At 40.8% G+C, this 15,137-nt stretch overlaps 1 protein-coding gene across 3 annotated transcripts in view; it reads right to left on the reverse strand.

Annotated features, from left to right (window-relative positions):
• FARS2 (phenylalanyl-tRNA synthetase 2, mitochondrial) overlaps nucleotides 1-15,137 on the reverse strand; it is a 571,059-nt gene that overhangs the window by 468,821 nt on the left and 87,101 nt on the right. Inside the window, exon 1 of one of the 3 annotated variants that reach the window (XM_054721514.1) lies at nucleotides 8,037-8,119. The exons of the other annotated variants lie outside the window; for them this stretch is intronic. The gene's annotated coding sequence lies outside the window, so the exon portion shown is untranslated. Of the gene's footprint in view, nucleotides 1-8,036; nucleotides 8,120-15,137 lie in introns of those variants that run through there. 3 annotated transcript variants of the gene reach the window in all.

Below are 15,137 nucleotides of genomic sequence, written 5' to 3' on the forward strand. Positions count from 1 at the left end.
ACAATGTTGAATAACAGTGTTAAAAACAGATATCCTTGCCTTCTTCCAAAAATTAGAAAGGTGGGAGTGAAGACTGATATTCAAAAGGGGCATGAAAGAACTCCTTGAGATATCAGTAGGGCATCTTGATAGGGAGTTTGAATTACACAGATATATACATTTGTCAAAACTCAATGAATGGTATACTTAAAATTGTGTATTTCACTGTATGCATTTCTGTGCATTTCACTGCATGCAAATTTTACCTATTAAGAAGGCTTGTATTAACTATATGCATTTAGGGAAAGTCTGCAACCTACTTTGACATTTACCCCTCAAAAAAATTTTAGACTGGGGAAGGAATAGAGGAAAAAGCATAGTAACATGTTAATTATAAGAATCCAGGTGGTAGTTATCTAGAAATTCATTGTAAAGTTTTCAAATTGTATTGTATATTTGAAAATCTTGATAATAAAAACAAGTGGGAGAAAAGTAAGAATGGGATTGGATCAAGAGTACAAGGTACACAAAGGATACGGATGTTACCCAAATTTTTAGTTTTTCAAAACCTTTAGCTCTATGGAAATGGCTCAGAAAATGCTCAGGAAGTAAAAACTAGGTAAGAAAGTGGGGCACAGGCCCTAATAATACCACAGCAGTTCTACTTTTATCAACTGGCATTGTACACACCAATGCAAACAGCAAACCATTGCTGGAGATGATAATAAATTTTATCCACACAAGTATCATGAACTCAATGAATAACAAAATACTCATATCTTTTTTAGGAATGGTTGTGTAAAATATGCACAGTGGTGCGTCATATGTATGCTCAGAAAAAAAGACCACATGAGAGGACACTAAAGATCAATATCTTGACTTTCCAGATGAGAAACTTGGGTCCAGCTAAGAACGAGATTTTTCAGGTGACAAGGCAGCCCGGGAGTCAGCATGAGGTGGGCTGGGCCAGGCTTGCCAGGCACCACCAGTCCACAGCACTCTTCCTCCTGCCATGATCCCCAGCACCCCTTAAGAGTCTTAAATGCGATTTTCTAGTTATTTTTGGTGACAATGTACAGTATTTGAAAAAGGTCTGTGCTTCACATGACAAAATGTTCCAAAAGCATAAAGTCCATTTTCTTTATAGCTGCCTATGAAAGAGTATAGACCTATTTTCTGATTTTGACATTTATTTGAAATTCAGATTCTACTGTAGAACCTAATATGAGCTGTGGAGCTAATTAATATAAATGTGAAAATCTCAGGGTGAAGTGGGAGAATGGAGGAAAAGGAACATTCTTAAAGTTCAAGCCACTTGCCTATGCCACGTACTGGCATTGAATTGTCTGCTATTGTCAAACACAAAATTCAAACACTAAGCTGAAATTAGTCTCTTCTATAAATTTCTATTCAGAATAAAAAGCAGGTGGACCTCTTTGGCACATCTGTGTCTAAGAAGCTGTGGGTAAACACTATGTAAAGGAGCCCTGGAGTTGATCTTTTGATATAGTCAAGATGCTCTTAATTGACCTGGGGTGAGGTGACACTGTCAAACATACTCTGGTAGGCTACTAGTTTTACAATCTAGTCCTGGATCTTTCTAATCTCCTTTAAATATCAAAATAGCACCTTGCCTTTAAGATTTTTCAGCTTTGTAACAGAGCAAAAAGAGAACTTCTCTTAAAGTTGCTTATCTTTTTATTAACACCTCTTGCAAAAAGTCTGGTGGAAGACCAATGAATAATAAATAATAATAATAATAGTATTATTATTTGATTTATTAGCTGAGCACTTCACCTATATTATCTTATTTAGTCATTATCACAGTTCAAGGCTGATATTGTTTTACAGAAAAGGAAAAGGAAAAAAAATGGTAGTGGTAAAAATCAGAAAGCCAGATCTAACTCCAAAGCCCAGTTTTTCCACTGAATTGGATGGGTAAGTTATCCATTATAATGGATAACTTTTAGGTACCCAGATCCAGATCACTCACTCTCGTTTTACTGCTTCCAGTGGGTTGAGCAAAGTGTATGATTTGGTGCCGCATGCACTTTAATACAGACGGATGTTTCCAGGAGATACACTGCCTGTGTCCTCTAGCTCTGACAATACACAGTCTCCTCCCAAACCACTGGCTCAACTGCCAATACTTGGCCTTCAGTCCAGCAGAATAGGGAAGTAGAGTGTATTCAAGAGGACACCACAGGTTACTCGAGCCAGGGGAAGGAGGCCAGGCAACTACTCTGAACAGAAAAAGGAGATTTGCTCCCAATCTGAGGGTCCTCCTTTCAAGTCTGTTTAATCTGTTAAAAATCCTTGTTATTTCTTCTCTGGGCCTATGATATCTCCTATGCCCCATTATAGTCTCCATCTCCATGTCTCACTCCTTTGCAGGGACAGGAGCAAAAAGTCCCCATAGGAAAACAGGTCCTTGCCCACAACAGCCAGTCTCTCTACAGGAAGCAGCTTATATGGGCCTTTCTGAATCATTATTTCAGACTTAGATAAATTTGACCTGGAGGCCACGTGCTTTGAAGTCACCACAGGAAACACAGTGGCTTCTATGATGTTTGGTGAACTGAAATTTAGTCGCCCTCTTAGGTGACCACATACCTAGAAACAAACAGTGAAATCTCTGGAAAGGAGGCATGGAAGGGGAGAGCAGTCACAATGATCACAGCAAAGAAGGTGAGGGCATTTCAGAGGAGAATAAGGCTCATTCATGCATTAGGACCACATTTTAGTTTATCTGAGCTAACAAACTATTTCTTATTCTCTGAAAGCAGGGGTGAGGAACATCCGGCCCATGGGCCATATAAGGCACAAGAAATCATTTGTTCTGGCCCTGCCAAGGCATGAGGGTGAGTTAATTAAATATTTGACTAAATATAGCAGGCTAATCTTTAAGTTGATAGTTTTGTATGGCCCACAAATTATGTTATAAATATCCAAATGGGCCTTGGGAAAAAAATAAAAAAAGGTTCCACCCCTGTCTTAAAGGGACTAGGCAGGTGAATTTTATTTTGAAACTCAAAGGGTAAACGTGACACCACAGTCTTCAGAGGGGAGGAATGAGACTGCAGGGTAGACAAGAGACAAAGGCCCTCCCCTCCTGCGGAACAATCCCCAGATGGGGTCCATTATCACTGCTCCCTAACAGAGCTCCTTCCTTCCCGCTGTCAGTGACCCTGCCTCTCTGCCTTCTTGAAATACAGCTTGTATACACCTGGAACTAGGTGATAACAGATAAGAGTTCCATGTCACCACAAGACAAACATGGCTCACCTGTCAACACTGCAAATTTTGATTGAATAATTTCTTTTCTCCTGGGGGGATACATTAGTTTTTAAAATATTTTCTTAATATTAAGTGATTCACAGTTATTTTATGTTCAAAATCAAATAGGAATAAAAAGGTAAATAGCCTTGGCCTGTGTGGCGCAGTGGACAGAGCATCGGCCCACACACAGAAAGATCCCCGACCAAAGGCACCTTCCTGAGTTGCAGGTTGCAGGTTTGATCCCTGGCCCCACTTGGGGTACCTGTGAGAGGCAACCAATCGATGTGTCTCTTTCACATTGATGTTTCTTTCTCTCTCTCTCTCTCTCTCTCTCTCTCTCTCTCTCTCTCTCTCTCTCTCCCTTTCTCCCTCCTTCTTCTTTTCCTCCCTTTCACTCTCTGAAAAGAAATGAAAGAAATATCCTCAGGTGTGAACTAACAACAAAAAGGGTAAACAATGAAAAGTAAACTTCCACAGCCTCTGTCCTTCCCTATGGCATGTTCCCATGCTATGCTATACAATCTATGTTTTTAAGTACACACACACATATCCCTCTCTGACAAACTGAATTTTTATACAAATATTAGCATACCATTCTGCAACTTATTCTTATCAGTTAAAAATTTACATTAATGGTATACAATTAAAGTCCAGTAATGCATATAGTTGTACCTTATTCTTTTAAATGGTACAGAGTATTCCAACAAATGAAAGCTCCACAATATATTAAGCCATTGCCCTAAGGATGAATATTTAAAAATTTTCCAGTATTTTATTAAAATGAATAAATCTATAAAGAATAACCTTGCACACATGTTTGCATTTTTAGGATAAGCTCCTAAAAGGTGAGTTGAGATGTCAAACAGTTTAATGCATTTTAAAAGTAGAAAATATACTGCCAAAAGGATCTCCCAAGCAGGAGTGCACTAGTACTCCACCACTGAGTCCCACCAACAGTGCATAAGAGTCACGCTGCCTGAACTCTGCAATGCCATGCATGCTCAAGCCATTTTACTTCTCTACCAGCAGAGAGCTTTACTAAAATAAAGTTACACTAAATTATTTCTAAGGTCATTTTTTAAAGTCCTACTTAGTGCAAAATACTGTTGTTCATCACCAGCCATGACATAAAAGAATTTAACAGTATGAAGCTGAAATACCATGGTATTCACAATACAAATGTATAGAAATACATTTATACAATAAAATATGATTAACAGAAGAACAGCCATAATGTTCCACAAAGATAAGGAGGAGCAGCAAATGTGGGAAAGACTGCCCTGGCTGGTCTGGCTCAGAGGATAGAGCGTCAGCCTGCGGACTGAAGGGTCCCAGGTCTGATTCCCACCAAGGCACATGTCCAGGTTGCGGGCTCCATCCCCAGTAGGGGGCATTCAGGAGGCAGCCAATCAATGATTCCCTTTCATCATTGATGTTTCTGTCTCTCTCTTCCTCTCCCTTCCTCTCTGAAATCATTACAAATATATTTTGTTAAAATGTGAGAAGAACTGAGAATGCATTCATGGAAGAGGTGAGGCTCCACCTGGATATTCAATGACGAGTCAAGTCTGGAGAGGCAGAGGGAACGGGGAAGATAAAACAGATGGTGCACATGCAAACAAGATGAGCAAAGCCTGAGTTCAAGGTCAAAACTCAGACACTGTGTGGTTTGTTGTTGGTCTAACACCTGGCTAGTACTGCTGGTGGGAATGCAGACTGGTGCAGCCACTGTGGAAAACAGTATGGAGTTTCCTCAAAAAATTAAAAATGGAACTCCCATTTGACCCAGTAATCCCACTTCTAAGAATATATCCCAAGAAATCAGAAACACCAATCAGAAAGGACATATGCACCCCTATGTTCATAGCAGCACAATTTACAATAGCTAAGATTTGGAAACAGCCTAAGTGCCCATCAGCAGATGAGTGGATTAAAAAACTGTGGTACATCTACACAATGGAATACTACACTGCTGTAAAAAAGAAAGAAGTCTTAACATTCGCAACAGCATGGATGGACCTGGAGAGCATTATGCTAAGCGAAATAAGCCAGTCGGAGAAGATAAATATCACATGATCTCACTCATTTGTGGAATATAAAGAATAACATAAACAGATGAACAAAATAGATCTAGAGACACAGAAGCATCGAACAGACCCTCAAACTTCAGAGGGAAGGTGAGGGGCAGGGGTGGGGGGGCAAAAAGGGGGGCGCGTAAGAGACCAACCAAAGGACTTATATCCATACATATGATCATGACCAATGGACACAGACAATAGGGGGGTGGGGGCATGTGCTGGGGGCCGGGAGCAGGCAGGGAGAGATCAATGTGGGGGAAAGGAGACATGTAAAACTTTCAACAATAAAGAAAAAATAAATGTAGCCAATCAGGTCTTTTCTTACACATTTTCTAGATTCAATATAGGATTCGCTTGAAAATACCTACTTAATATCATTGTGGTGCTCAAAATTAGTAAATCAAACAACACTACAATCTCACCATCATGTTTTATAATCTTGCTGATAACAGCAATTCAGTCACTTCAATCCAGAGATAGCAGTATACTCCAGCAAAAACAAGAAGTTTGTTGTTGGTTTTTTGTCGGGGGAAAATCCTGGGTTCAAATTCTAACCCTGTCTTAACTAGCAAGTCATTTCATCTCTTGAAACCACAGTTTCTTCATCTGTAAAAATCAAAATGGTTATAAATGCTATACAGAAGAAGTGATAATTGATTTCGTGTGTGTGTGTGTGTGTGTGTGTGTGTGTGTGTGTGTGTATGAACACACATACACATATATACAAATTTCTTTTTTCCCCTGTCACTCATATTTCAGATAAAATCAAAATATACACTATCACTTAGATATTAATGGCTCCCAAGCACACCTTTTCATTTTCTCTAATTTCACTGACATAATTCCATCAAAGTAGTACTTGGTGATAAAAAATGCCTAGACAATCCAAAGAGCAGAATGGGTCCGGCTGGCATGGCTCAGTGGTTGAGTATGGACCTATGAACCCGCAGGTCATGGTTTGATTCCTGGTCAGTGCACATGCCAGGGTTGCCAGCTTGATCCTCAGTAAGGAGCATGCAGGAGGCAGCCAATCAATGATTCTCTCTCACATTGTTGTTTCTCTCTCTCCCTCTCCCTTCCTCTCAGAAATCAATAAAAATATATTTGCTCTAGCCAATTTGGCTCAATGGATAGAATGTGGGCCTGCAGACTGAGTTCAATACTGGTCAAGGGCACATGCCCAGGTTGCAAGCTTGATCCCCAGTGGGGGTCGTGCAGGAGGCAACCGATCAATGATTTTCTCTAATCATTGATGCTTCTATCTCTCTCTCCCACTTCTTTGCTCTCTGAAATCAATAAAAATACATACTTTTTTTTAAAGCAGAATGGTACATTTTAGAAGTTACCAATACAAAAATAAAGTATTTTGGATTAAATTCAAGAAATCATATAAGAAACAATATTAGTATAACATTCTTGATTTTGCCTATAAACCTAAGAGCTGGGTCAATTAATTTTTTATTCATTTTGCTAGGTAAAAGCAAATTGGTAATACTGTTCTCTATATTCCTTAGTACTGAACCACAAATGTTTTTAATATAGCTCATACCTTATCTCAATTGTAATCATCTTCCCAAATATGAGCATTTCCCCTACTTGCGTTTCACACATTACCACTAGCTGCTCTGGCACAATATTATAGGTGACATACTGATAAATGGTGTGGAAACCACATAATATTGCCCTTGTTTGCTTAATTTCCACCCTGACTCAAAACACCCTATACCCAATATAACATGAGGTGTATCAGGTGCATTAAAAGTAGGGTTCTCTGAGAAAGCATGGTTTCAATAAAGCAACTTGTGTTAATTTGAGTAGCTCAACTACTTTCAATATATCTCAATCATCAAAACCAGCCAGAAACTGCTAGAGTAGAATCTTCCAAACTTCACATAAATAAATCTGTAAGTTTCTTAACATTCCATACTTTGAATTAGCCTTTCTATGGCTCTATTCATTTCTTTTTTATAACCATATTAGAGGTTCGGTGCATGAATTCGTGCACGGGTGGGGGTCCCTCGGCCTGGCTGGCGATCGGGGCCAATCAGGGCCGCTGGTCGGGGGGAGGGCCTGCAGGAGATTGGCTGTGGGAGCGCACTGACCACCAGGGGACAGCTCCTGCATTAAGCGTCTGCCCCCTGGTGGTCAGTGCACGTTATAGTTACCAGCTGGTTGTCTGGTCATCTGGTCTTAACGGTTTTTTAGGCTTTTATAGATATAGACTAGAGGCCCGGTGCACGAAATTCGTGCACGGCGGGGGGGAGGGGTGTCTCTCAGCCCAACCTGCACCCTCTCCAATTTGGGACCCCTTGGGGGATGTCTGACTGCCTGTTTAGGTCCGATCTTGGATCGGGCCTAAACAGGCAGTCAGACATTTTTTTCACAATCTAGGACTGCTGGTTCCCAACTACTCACCTACCTGCCTTCCTGATTGCTCCTAACTGCTCTGCCTGCCAGCCTGATCACCCCCTAACCACTCCCCTGCCAGCCCAATCGATGTCTAACTGCCCTCCCCTGACACCCCGGTCACCACCAAATGCCCTCCCTTGCATATTCCCTCTTTATTAGATAGGGTTTTTTCTTTAGCATATTGGACAGTCCTAACTGGTTTGGCTCAGTGGATGGAGCATTGGCCTGTAGAATCAAGGGTCCTAGGTACAATTCTGGTCAAGGGCATGTACCTTGGTTGGGGGCACGTACCCAGTCGGGAGTTTGCAGGAGGCAGTTGATCGATGTTTCTTTCTCATAGATGTTTCTAGCTCTCTATCCCTTTCCCTTCCTCTCTGTAAAAAATCAATAAAATATATATTATAAAAAAAGAAACATTTAAGATTCCTCCATATCTGCCTGGCTGGTGTGACTCAATGGTTGAGACCCCAGGCTGCCACCGCTGGAGGGGTTCGGGCCCTGGCCAGGCTGAGACCCCAGCCCAAGGCTGCCATCTCAGCCTGGCTGCTGATAGCCCAGTGGGTGCCTTCCCTGGCCTGAAGATCGCGCATTGGGGGTGCACTGCACTGCCGGCCCCAAGCGCCGCGGCCCCAAGCCTCCACGGCCCGCTTCGCTCCCGATCACGCGCGGCTTGGGGGCGACCAGCCGGACACCCCAGACTGCCGCCACTGGGCCGGGATTGCTGTGTGTGGGGCAGGCACCTCCCAGCTAGACACCCTGGACTGCCACTGCTGGGCAGACTTGGGGACTCTGCCGGGGCTCGGGGGTAAGAGGACTCGGCGCCGCCATCTTGTGGCCATGGGCGCCGCCATTTTGTCACAGAGTGATGGTTAATTTGCATATTACCCTTTTATTAGATAGGATATCTGGGAGTAGTAGTGGGAAGAAGAGCTCTTTAGCACATAACTGGGTTCATGTGCAGTAAGTAAACTGCCCTATTGTTGACATTCAGGTTCACAGAATTACAAAACAGAGTTCTAGGCCTTGGAGCTGCAGAGGAAAAGGTGTTCACAGGCAGAATGGTTCAGAAGTTGTTCTTACTACAAAGGATTCCTAACAACTATAGGTCATATATCAAAAGTCAAAAGAAATAAAATAGAAGGTATCAAGACACCTAAAGCACACCGTCATCAGTTACACTTCAAAATCACAAAACTAACACTAATCAAAAGAAGTAGATATAGTATATTTCACAGGTGGGACTGGCTTAGGAAATTGAGGCAGACATTCCCCATGATCCTATAGGAACTCAGGAAGAGAGCCCAGACAGAACCTGAATCTTAAGCTGTTAATTTTTTACAACATGACATCGTTCATGCACAGACTGACACAACAATCCTAATGTAAAAGGAAGGGAAGGGGGTGTCCTACATTCATATCATTCATGCTCAAAACTAATGGAACAGCAGGACTGCTCTTCAAGACTACACCATTCTTCTCTAGGTCATGTTCTCAAAGAGCTATGCCCACAGTGAATTCGGGTAGAGGATGTGAGGAAGGGAGATTGCTAAAATTAAAATATTTTCCTATATAATTTATTAAAAACCTGATAGGTAGTCTTTTCCTAATTTCTTTCCTTACATTTTGGGGGGAGGAAGGCCCTTGATACTGGCTTATACTGGAATTTAAGATAAATGGATGTTGGATTGAACATTAATATAAAAGGTAAACATTTAGATATTTTCAAATCTATTAAGTTCAGTATTGTAAGGAAATCTGCACAGAGTAACATGAATTTCAAGGACTCTTCTACTATTTAAGAAAAGATCTCTTCTATCGCCTGCCTGATCTCTGAAGAGGGTAAAATTTCCCAAAATGCTACTAAAAGTGGCTGTATAAACCAGGAGTCAGTATGTTATTTCAATAAAACCCAGGATAATATCATTGCTCAGTGGGACCCATGAAATGGAAACCAACACAAGGTGAGGGGCAGTGCAGGTTTAGCTGCCCGCCTCTCCTCACCCCAGAATTCCTTCTCAAGTGAGGCAGGTTGTGGCCTCTTCACTCCCAGGATAAAGGGTAAGAAAGGAGAAAAGGAGGGAAAGGCCAACTGGGATCTGCAGCATGCAGTGATGCAGGCTGTCAACTGCAGACCCTCAGGGGCAGTCCTCACAGTCCACAATGGACCTTTTCTGTGTGTAATGTCCAACTACTCCCTTCACATACTAGGTAGATTTCAAATTAAATGATACAAAAAAAAAAAATGTGCATTAGCATGGTATCTACTAAATAAAAGACAGTGAAGAAATCTTAAGTTTCTTTTCCTTCCTTGTTTTATTTTTGTTTGCTTTGTTTCGTTTTGTTTGAGGGAGGGGGTGTGGATGGGGAGAGTTACATCAGCTGACTCTTAGGCACAATTTCCCTAGATAGTGTTAATTGAGATATCACTTGGCATAAGGAATCAGAACAAAGGAACAGTTGCATTTGTGAGCAGCTTAAACTGATTGACCATTAATTATCATGATTATGTTTTTACAAATCTACTGAGTATTTCATCTACTCAGTATTAATGCCCTTAATACAATAGTGGTTAGCTGTGCTAATGAGTTGAATTCGGATAAGAGAATTTGGAGTTAGTAAACAGAGGTGGATATGCAAATTAATGCCAAGGGTCTATCAACAGGTCAGTGATACCAAACACTGCCCCTCAGGAAAAAACAATCCACAGCACAATAACTGTACTGTATTCTCCCACACACTGAGCATCTGCTGACACCTGCACATGGAGACACATTAATGATTACAGAGCATTGTGGCTGTGAGTGAGGGCATAACTGGGGGATCCCATGTGGCAGGCATGGTCCAGGCCCAGGTGTTTAATGAACATGGAGTGACAAGGCTGTTGTCCTAGAACTTAAAAGCTTTAACAAAAGTGGTAGAGGAGTGAAAAAAGGGAGGAAACTGGCTGTTTCCTCAGCGACACCAGGTCCAGTCAAACTCTCTTCCCTGCTGGGCCATTCAGTCCCTGCTGGTCCTCAATAAAGGACTCCAGGAGGATCTCAACTCTGTCATCTGAGCCTGGGGACAGCAGCCTAACAGGCGAGGCTTCATCTGCAGTGTTGCCAGGACAGGCCTGTGCACGGTGTTAATATGTGATTAAAGAACATAAAGTGCTCCTTCTGACAACACGTCAAGGCCCCTACTCTTGAATCCATGATCATTCAGCCCAGAAAAAAAATGGCCTTTCAATCCTCAGCACAGTAACCTGGGCTTTCCCGGGGCTAACCATAAGCCCTGAAAGGAGTGAGTTACACATCAGGGGACAGGGGCAGAGTAAGCTCTCCACTGGTGGTCACATGAAATAAATAATGCTGTACTGAACAATCCTGGAATCCCCATCCATTGGAGTTTCTCCAGTTATGGGAGGATGAGACTGAAGATAACTGTCAGAGCAAAAAAAAGGGGGTGTGTATGAGTAATCTAAATTGTAAAAATATACAGGCAAACAGCCATACAAAAAGGTTGTACTTGTGAATGTTTCTAGACAATTCCTTGCTGACATTGATTGTGTGTTTTTGTCAATTCTGCTAATTACTGCTTAATAATGTATGCTTTTTATTCATTTCTATTACTTTTTATAATATTAAAAATATTTTCGTTTTTTTATTAAACCTTTGTACTTTTACCTTTAAACTGGTAATTCTTGATTTTACTATTGTATTGATGATTGTTTTGTAACTAAGTCACCCATCACATATATTGCATATAGCAAAATTATTCGGTCATTTGCATTTCATCCTTAATTTTGGTGCTTACTAAGAAAATTAATCGGAGGGGAAAAAATGGCGGCGGAATAGACACCGTCCTGGATAATGGATAATTTCTTTAATGGCTAGACTGAAAATATATGCAAAATATTTCTGATACTTTTGTTTTAAGAACCTGATGCTTGAGTGATAGGAAGATTGCACAGCCTACTAGAAATGCTTGTGGCTCCTGCTCTTCAGCAGCTGAGTGAGTGATCCTTATATCCCTAATGCCTGGAGGCTGGACACAGCTAAAACCAGCCCCTGCATAGGGAAGCAGACAAAGCAGTGTGGATCATGCCAGTCCCTGCCTGTCCTGCTGCTAGCTGCCAGAAGGGGCTGCATTTAACATTTTTGTTAGGTGCACTGTGCATCAGAGAGCAAAAAATTACTATTGCATCACTCTGACAGTTTCCTTTGCTGCAATATTCAAGCTGTACATTGCCTCAAGTGCTATGGTACATAGTATTCCGCAATTCCTCTTCCCTTTTAAAAAATGTATATATTTTTTATTGATTTTTAGAGGGTGAGGAAGGAAGGGAGAGGGAGAGAGAAACACTGACTGGCTGCCCCGCTGCACGCTCCCTACCAGGGATGGAGCCCACAACAAAGACATGTGCCCTGACCAGGAATCAGAACCAGCAACCTCTAGGTTAAGGTGACCAGACGTCCGCTTTTGGCGGGACAGTCCCGATTTTTAACAATTTGTTCTGTGTCCCGCGGCGTTTTAAAAAAGTCCCGATTTTTGGAAAGAATGCACGACAAGCTAGGGAACAGCGGGAGAACGGGAAGGGAATATACGGTTTTCGGCAGCCATGTGGCTATTTAGCCAGGATATTAGTTTTATATTATTTTTGTTAATTTTATAATGTTAAACTTTAATAATAACAAATAATTGTTGAGAACTGATTATCGAGAACTGCTTATCAAAGTTCGCATTGTTGATCAGTTGTTAGAATTCGACCACCATTGTTTGGACTTAATGAACAATGGCATTTTTGGGGATTGGCAACGACAAAAACATTTTGTAACTGTCTCTCAGACGATACACATCGTACTGCGTGCTAGTAAGCTAGTTAAACAAGTGATGTCATTACAAATCAGCTATTCAGATAATTTAGGTAAGTAATTTATTTATTTATTTATTTCATAAATACATACATTTTCTTGAATTTAGCAGACAGTACTCATATTATTTATATTTTATAGTGGCAGCAAAAAGTCTAGCGCCGGCCTTGAAAGTGACACTTACGACTTACGTTACGGCAAATTCATGACCTTTTAAACAACGACAGCAATCTACTAAAAAAAATTCACTCAAATGAGAAATATGCCAAAGAATAAAATAATACTATACATAATTTTTTATTTATTATATTTGTAAATTGTACTTACGTTGAAATTTTAAAAAATATATTACAATACTATTTTTGCATTCTATGAAAATTTTTGTTGCTCCATATAGACCAAATTTTTAATCAAGAACCCCTCCCCCGGTCAATGGTGTCCCGCTTTACCAATGTTAAAATCTGGTCACCTTACTCTAGGTGCACAGGACAATCCCCAACAACCTGAGCCACACCGGCCAGGGCAGCAATTCCTCTTCCCTTTGAAAAGAAGGAAAAAAAACACCAGATTTTAAAACATCTACAAAAGTGCCAGCTTACAAAGAGAGATCCAAAAGGATTAATATACCATGTATCTATGGAGTAACCAAGCAACATAGAAACATTCTTTTTTTAACACAAAAAGACTAACCAAAATTAAAAGGAGCACTTTTCAAAGTGAAAGCCATATTTGATAAAATCTCACATTTCTTGAGATCTGCACCTGTGAGCTACATAGGAAGTACAAGAACCCAGATGTTTGCCAGTGCTTGCTAACAAACTCCTTCCTGCTGCAAGATGGCATGTCTCTCAACATGACAACCTAAGGAGGTAGGAAAGTAACAAAGGAAATATGTGATCTGTTCTCCATGGAGAGCCTGTCTGGCTCTCCTTCAACTGAACACACTACTCTTAGTGCACATCTTTCTAGAAAAGGGATTACATCTCAGAGGCTGCAAGCCAAACCCAGAAAAGCAGAAAGGCTAGATTTCATCATTTCATCAGTGTCAGGACAAACAGCTACAATTTTTCAAACACTGTTTGTATAGAGTTTATTATATACCAGTTTAGGGTCCCTGAATGTGTACTCTTCATATTTTGGTAAATGGAAATTCATTTCACAAAAATGGTTCAAACGCTCCTCAGCGCAATGTTCAAAACACAAGAAGCAGAAGAACTGAAAAAGAGACGGGAAGACAGTTCAGCGGTGGGAGGACCCATAATTTCACATAATAGAAGAAAGAAGCTGTAACAAACACTTCGGTAAAAAAATGGCAGTCTGTTCCATGTAATTATTCCTGAAAAAAGCAGTGATTGGCAGGTAAGGAAATAAAAAATGGAAACAATTATAAATTAATTGGTGAAGAGAATAAACCCCAAAAGTAAATGCCAACCAGTTTCCAGCAGGAAAAATGTACATGCATTATCCTCATGCTTTTCTGAATAATTTCACAGTCCTGTAAAATAGGAGCTGCTGTCACTGCAGAACCAGGCTTATCCGGGAAAGTCCTTGGTGAGACCAGCTTCCTGCCAGCTATTCCCAAAGGCCCAGCTGTAATGAGACTTTCACCAACCTGGCCATGCTGCTCTGTCCTCCCAGGTGGCTGGCAGGAAACCCTGGTTAAGATTATCTATGTCAGCTGCTTTTCATCCTAGATATTCATAACATAAAAGAAACTCATAAAGAAAAGTCTACAAGAAAAGCATAACTTGCTACTTGTGTAATCTTGGGTGTAAAGAAAGCTGTAGGAAATCTTTGAACATCTCTTAAATGATGAGGGGAAAATAACCCTGTCTTCATAAGTCCAAGACTTGTCTTTACTGTACAAAGCAGGTTAAGTTCAAGATGTCATGAAAGATAGGCTGTATGCAACATTATCTTGTACGTTAGAACTATATCATTTTAAATGACCCACTGGGCCTTTAAAATACGCAATCCTATATAATAAAAGGATAATGTGCAAACTGAACCCTCAACCGGGAGTTCGACCAGGGGGCCCGGCCAGCCGGCCAACCACCCGCAGTCCCTCCCCCGAGCCAGACCCCACCCATGCACGAATTCATACACCCGGCCTCTAGTAGAATATAAAAAGAAAGAAAAACTTTCTCAAGAGAAAAAAAAATAACAGATTAGACAGAAAACTAAACTTTTCACATTTTATGATAAATTTCATGCCGTATTCTATCCTTATGGTTATATCATCAGTATCCCCATAATAAATACTTTTAATCAACAAGTCAACAAATGACAAATGCTGTAGAGGATGTGGAGAAAAAGGAACCCTTGTGCACTGCTGGTGGGAATGCAGACTGGTGCAGCCACTGTGGAGAACAGTATGGAGTTTCCTTAAAAAACTAAAAATGGAACTCCCATTTGACCCAGTGATCCCACTTCTAGGAATATATCCCAAGAAACTAGAAACATCAATCAGAAAGGATATATGCATTCCTATGTTCATAGCAGCACAATTCACCATAGCTAAGATTTGGAAACAGCCTAA

The sequence above is a fragment of the Eptesicus fuscus genome, chromosome 9 (genome assembly GCF_027574615.1).
Source record: "Eptesicus fuscus isolate TK198812 chromosome 9, DD_ASM_mEF_20220401, whole genome shotgun sequence".
Classification (NCBI taxonomy): domain Eukaryota; kingdom Metazoa; phylum Chordata; class Mammalia; order Chiroptera; family Vespertilionidae; genus Eptesicus; species Eptesicus fuscus.